This window comes from Corvus brachyrhynchos, unplaced genomic scaffold, assembly GCF_000691975.1.
Source record: "Corvus brachyrhynchos isolate BGI_N302 unplaced genomic scaffold, ASM69197v1 scaffold142, whole genome shotgun sequence".
Classification (NCBI taxonomy): domain Eukaryota; kingdom Metazoa; phylum Chordata; class Aves; order Passeriformes; family Corvidae; genus Corvus; species Corvus brachyrhynchos.
Genome location: NW_008237226.1, coordinates 9741958 through 9747457, shown reverse-complemented (window position 1 = coordinate 9747457; position 5500 = coordinate 9741958). Strand labels below are relative to the sequence as shown.

At 36.3% G+C, this 5500-nt stretch overlaps 1 long non-coding RNA gene across 1 annotated transcript; it reads left to right on the top strand.

Moving 5' to 3' along the window:
- The first annotated feature begins 219 nt into the window (after positions 1-219).
- Positions 220-2492, top strand: LOC108445433. The gene is made up of 3 exons (XR_001860281.1): positions 220-292; positions 1272-1344; positions 1878-2492. It is a non-coding gene; the product is annotated as an uncharacterized LOC108445433 (long non-coding RNA).
- Positions 2493-5500: the final 3008 nt, after the last annotated feature.

Here is a 5500-nt window from a genome sequence, read left to right as displayed (position 1 = left end):
AATTATCTGTCCTCAATTTGTAAGATCGAGGGCTGCATCTTCAGCCTCAGTAAATTGGTTTGCTCAGAGGGTCCTGGCTCTAACTGTTTTTTGCTACTCTTCTAAGGGAGTAAGGTTCAAATTAAAAAAAACACAAAAAAAATGCTATTTAATCACTTCTAACATAGTCATCTGCTGTACAGGTGTGCACATATCACATTTTATTTTGGTTATACTTACCAGGTTTCTGGGAACTGATGTTGCGGCTTTACAAAGGTAGAGAGATTTCTACAAGCTGGATGAATAACATCAGGTAAATATGTTAAAAGAAGTTACTGTTTTGTCTCTAAAGGACTAATATAATGTTGAAGTTGCTAAAAAAGGGCCCCTAAAAAGAACATTGAAAACAGTTGAGTAGTCAAGTAGGAATAAGAACTGTGAGTCTGAGAACTAAACAGTTCTTTAAGGTGTTCAATTAAAATAATGTTTTTATATATATGAATATAGAAACTATGCCAAAGTTCTCCCATGGAATCCCTCCCAGCTTCCAGTAGGCAGTGGATTAGGGACTTCCTTCATCAGAGGGCATCTGGATCACAGTGCTTAATAGCCATTGATAGACATATCCTTCATGAATTAGTCTAATCTCCTTTTGAACCTTGTTATACTTTTGGCTTCTGCAGCATCCTGTGGTAAGGAGTCCCATGATTTAATTGTACATTGTAATGAAAAGTGCTTCCTCTTGTTTGCCTGAAAATTGCTGCTCAAAATTGTTAGTGGGAGCACTTGCCTACCATATATGCTCTCTTTTGTTTAGAAGACAGAGCTGGTTAGTCTGTTCAAAGTCTTATCCTTTTGTTTCCTGTGATAAAAAAAACCCCATAGCTAACAGAAGTTGGAGAACAACATTTTGAGGCTGCTTCAGTACCAATGTGTATGTACTGAATAGCAGAATATATGGGTAATTCAACTGCAAATACTTTGATATTGTGCTTGTGGTTGGTATGACACTTCTGAATTTTGAAACAGGAGTAACATCGGAAGGCTCTGATAAATGTTTTCAACACATGTGCACTCACACATGTACATACATTATCAGATTGTTTCTAAAGTCATGTGTGCTCATGCCCTTTGAGTAGCATATTTTTTCAGAAATGTAGAGAGATTTTGTGGGCAAAATGTGGCAAGTTCATGGAAAGTGTGGAAAAGACCACACAGAAAAACTGTTTGAAAAGTCAGCACTGGCAGCAGCTTGTGAGCAATAACAGCACCTTCTCTTTTGCTTTGGACAGGGTTGCCAGGTGGTGTCCATGCCCTGTATGAAATGGCTGACGCAAGGACAGTCCCACATCAGCAACTGAAAATGTGAGATAACTTACATATTTTGCTGCTTGTGTCATGCTATGAATTTAGTTTTGCCTTTTTTGCTTCTTGGAAAAGATGACAAAAGTTTTGTTCAACTCTGTGGGGAAAAAAAGTATGTTGTTTTAGGACTACAGCATATTTTTTTAGATCCAGATGAAGGCTTCCCTGTGTTTGCGATTCTCTCTCTCTATGAATAGAAAAAAATTAAGAAGAATGAAAAACAAATATACAAGCAAATATATTAAATTTAAAATTTAAAAATTTTAAATGCACAAAATATTTATATATTTTTCTAGAATAAGTTTAAAATTAAACATGAGGCCTTGCTGAAACATGGCATTTTGATATTTTCTTGTATAAATTAAACACAGAGTAGAGTATTTTCCTGACATACTTTTTTGAAATGTAAATTATTTAGACAGAATATTTTTTACTAAAGAATTTTCTCCTTCTCCATCCAGATATTTTTTCCTGCTCCCTTTTGCATTTTGCTATTCCCTTTTTCTCTAAGTACCACTAATTTTCTCTCACAGGCCTACAAAAGAAGTCAACCTCGACTCTTGGTCTTCCTATGTCAAAGCCTTGTTGAACAAGCTGGATGTAGGTCAGTAGGTATGGAACAAAACAAGCCAAATTCTTTTTCTTACTTGAGAGGAAAATAAGCCCCACATTTGTTTTATTCTTATTTTTTTTGTTGCCTTACTTGCTTTCCTGTTTAAGAGGGCATAAACCCACTGACTGTTATCGTTAGAAGACCTTCAAAGCAAATAATATTTGTTTTGTTAATGTTGATACATTTCCTAGCATAGCAAAGCCCTAGTCCTTACTAACCATGCGGCAATTCTGCAGAGGAGTAAAAGGATGAATAATTTTAGAGAGACCTTGGTGCTTTAGGCCTCACTCTACATTAACCCAGTTTTGGGGGCCTAAGGAGGGTGTGTCAGAACTAGAACAGCTGAGTATGGGCTGCACAAAGAGCTCATTAGCCCTCTACCCTGGGCTCCTTTTCTGTCCAAATTAACTCTTTTAGGCAGTGAAATGTCTGATAAATTCCAACTATCCCAAGGGCCATAGGTTACTGACAAAGTATAGTTAACATTTATCTCTGGATAAGAAAGAGGTCATCTTCAGGATATAAATTAGTGACATTCTATTAAGTCTACTTACTATTTATATTATTTTATTGGATATTTTCTGGGTTGTCTTCTAATAGAAAGGAAAGTTGAGGTTTTCAATGAATTATGATTCAATGAACTAAAAGCAAATTATTATAGCATCACTGACAGAAATAGAAGTAAAAAACAAAGTAAAAACTTTAATATTCTTCTTTTTCCTGCTAGCTTATTCTCCATCTTTAAATGGTTTTGCAGATTTGATGATGAATATATTGACAAATGTCTTTGAATCAGAATCTACAGTTTTAGATGTGAGAAAGAGCAGACTCTTCTCCAAAAAAACCTAAACTTGAGAGGTGATGCTATTAGAAGTTTAACTTACAAAGCTTTTGAGACATTTTTAAGACTTCAACTTAAAAAAAGCCACAGTGTTTCAGCAAAGTAGCTGATTTGAGGTTGTAGTATGAAGACTACCAAGACTATTATAAAATGGGAGTTGAAACAAATGGTAAATAGTGTCTTTTGACATTTACTTGGTTTAACAAAGCAGCTCTTGGAAACTGTTGGAAAAAAAATCTCCTGTATCTTAGCAAGCTTAAAGAAAACAATTTCATAAATGTAGATTAATTTTTTTGTTGTTGCTTTTCAGGGTAAAAAAACCCAGAAGGATTAGTCTTCTGTTCAAAATATTTGGCTGTTTCTTGCAGGTGTTTGGTTTTGAAAATGTTTGGGCAGAACACCAATAATTTGGTTTATAGATTACAGTGTTGCCCAGTTTCCTGCAGGTTATTGCGATGTGGAACAATACCATTACAACACCCCACATCTGCTGTGGACCTTTTCTGGGGTTTTTTTGCCTTTTTACACTGCATGTCTCTTCACAAAACATTTAAGTGTTTCTTGGCCAGTTACCTCAGCTGTTTATCCAAGTAGCTACAGGACATCTCTTTCAAGATAGCTTACAGGCACATCACATTTCACCTTCCTGAAGGGGAAGAGGACAGGAAACTTAATTTCAAAGGTCAGCATTGCCAAAGCTTTCTGATTTCCATAAAGATGCCAGACAGTGACATCACATCTACTGTGTGTTCCTATGCTTTATGGCGGGAACTTCGTTGCATGATGGAAACGTTGCAGGAGAATGACTGATCTTGACTTTCATCAGTGCTATACTAGGCAAAAGTAACAAATGGTGTCACTGCTGAAGCCTGTGAAACAATATTTGTAGTCATGGTTGTAGCTGGAGCCAATGACGGAGGCACTGAACCAGAACCTACATAGAACCCAAACCTTGCCAAGGTCACATGTTATTTTATTTATTTGTTTTAACTTGACTAAGTAGGGTTTTGATCATTTAACCATGGCCCTCGTTCATAAGAGTCCTATGGGTTTGTGAGAAAACAACTCTTTGGTGTTTTTAAATATGATTTCAATTAAATATTGTTATTCAGAACAAATGTTTTCACCTACCACATCATGTAACTGCAATCCGTGTTTTTGCTTTCAAGTCTGTTATAGTGAACACAGGTTAAATGACCACATAAAATAATTGACAGTGGCCTTGTGTAAAAAACAAATACATTCAGAAATAAGACTGAAAAATTCTAATCTCTAGTGTACTTAACTAAAACAGCATTCTCTTGGCCAAATTCTAAAATACTGGCTTTTGAACCATGATTGTAATAAGCTTCCCTAGAATTGAATGCAGGCCACTTGCTGCAGGGATACGTTCTCAGCTGAATGGGGCATGTTGGAAGTGATTATTAGTGTTTTTAATTATATCACGGCAAGTGTTGTAACAAGTAGATACATTATTTTTTCAGTTCCATTTCTCAGCCATTCATTCTGTATAATGATGTGGCTGTGTTCTGCTCAACACCTGACACACGCTTCTCAAAAATGGCTCAATTTCAAAAGTAAGTGAAGTGATCCCTGCACAGAAGGCCTAATGTACAAAATTATTGAACCCTCATGTTTCTGATGGAAGTCAGGGTGAGCCGTTGCTTAAAAACCCTTTCTGGACATTGCCATCTTATAGTGGCAAATGTTTGGGTATAAAGGGCTATATGGTATATCTACGTTATAATGTTTTTATTCTTTATTCTAAATCACAGTGAAACTCCTAATGAAAAAAAGAACAAGGAATAGCGCAACTTGTAAAATAAAGCTTTTGCTAAGTACTCTCAGTCTTCCCAGCTTTACTAGAAGAGCTGCCATGAGCCATCTTTTTAACAACTTTAGGAAATATTATGTTACAAAAGTTGCAAGCATATATAAAGGCCCACTAAATGTTATGTCAAACTTAAAGGGTCTGACCTTTTTAACATCAAAACTACAGACATTTTAACCAACCTGCATTCATAAAAGAAATATTGATAGACCCTTAACTCTTGTGAATCCAGTGATTACTGGTATAAAGAAAAGAAATAACACATTCTGCAATAAGTTACAATAAATCTACATACAATATAGTTTATAGATTTGTAAGTTTTAGATCGTCATGATAGTTTTCTGTGTTTATCAACAACATTAAAAAAAACCAACCCAAAACAGTAAGCAAACCTGGAGTACCACAAACCAATCAATAAAGTTTAAAAGTTCCAGTGAAGCTAACCTATAACAGGTCCTTGTTTGGAGAACATGCTCAAGAAACACATGTGCCTTTAAGAGGTCTTGAAAGAATTTACACCCATGGACCATTACCATTTCCAAACACCCTGCAGCTTTACCAGCCCAACATGTGCTGACTGTATATCACCATGACCCTTTCACTAAAGCTCTTTTGACTGGAGTGCTTTTAATACCCACTTTCTCAGCTGAGCTCAGGAGTGATTTGTTTTACATGCCACATTAATCCTTTCCACATTTTCTGGATGAGGCAACCACAATTCCACTTGTGAGGTGTTTCTAAAACATAGTTATAGGAATAAAGCAGCAGGGTCCCAGACTTGACAACTTCCCTTCGAGCGGCTGACAAAGTGGGCTATCGTGGCTGGTGTGGGAGCTAGCACTTGTGCCCGGCAGCGAGGGTGGCCTGCTCT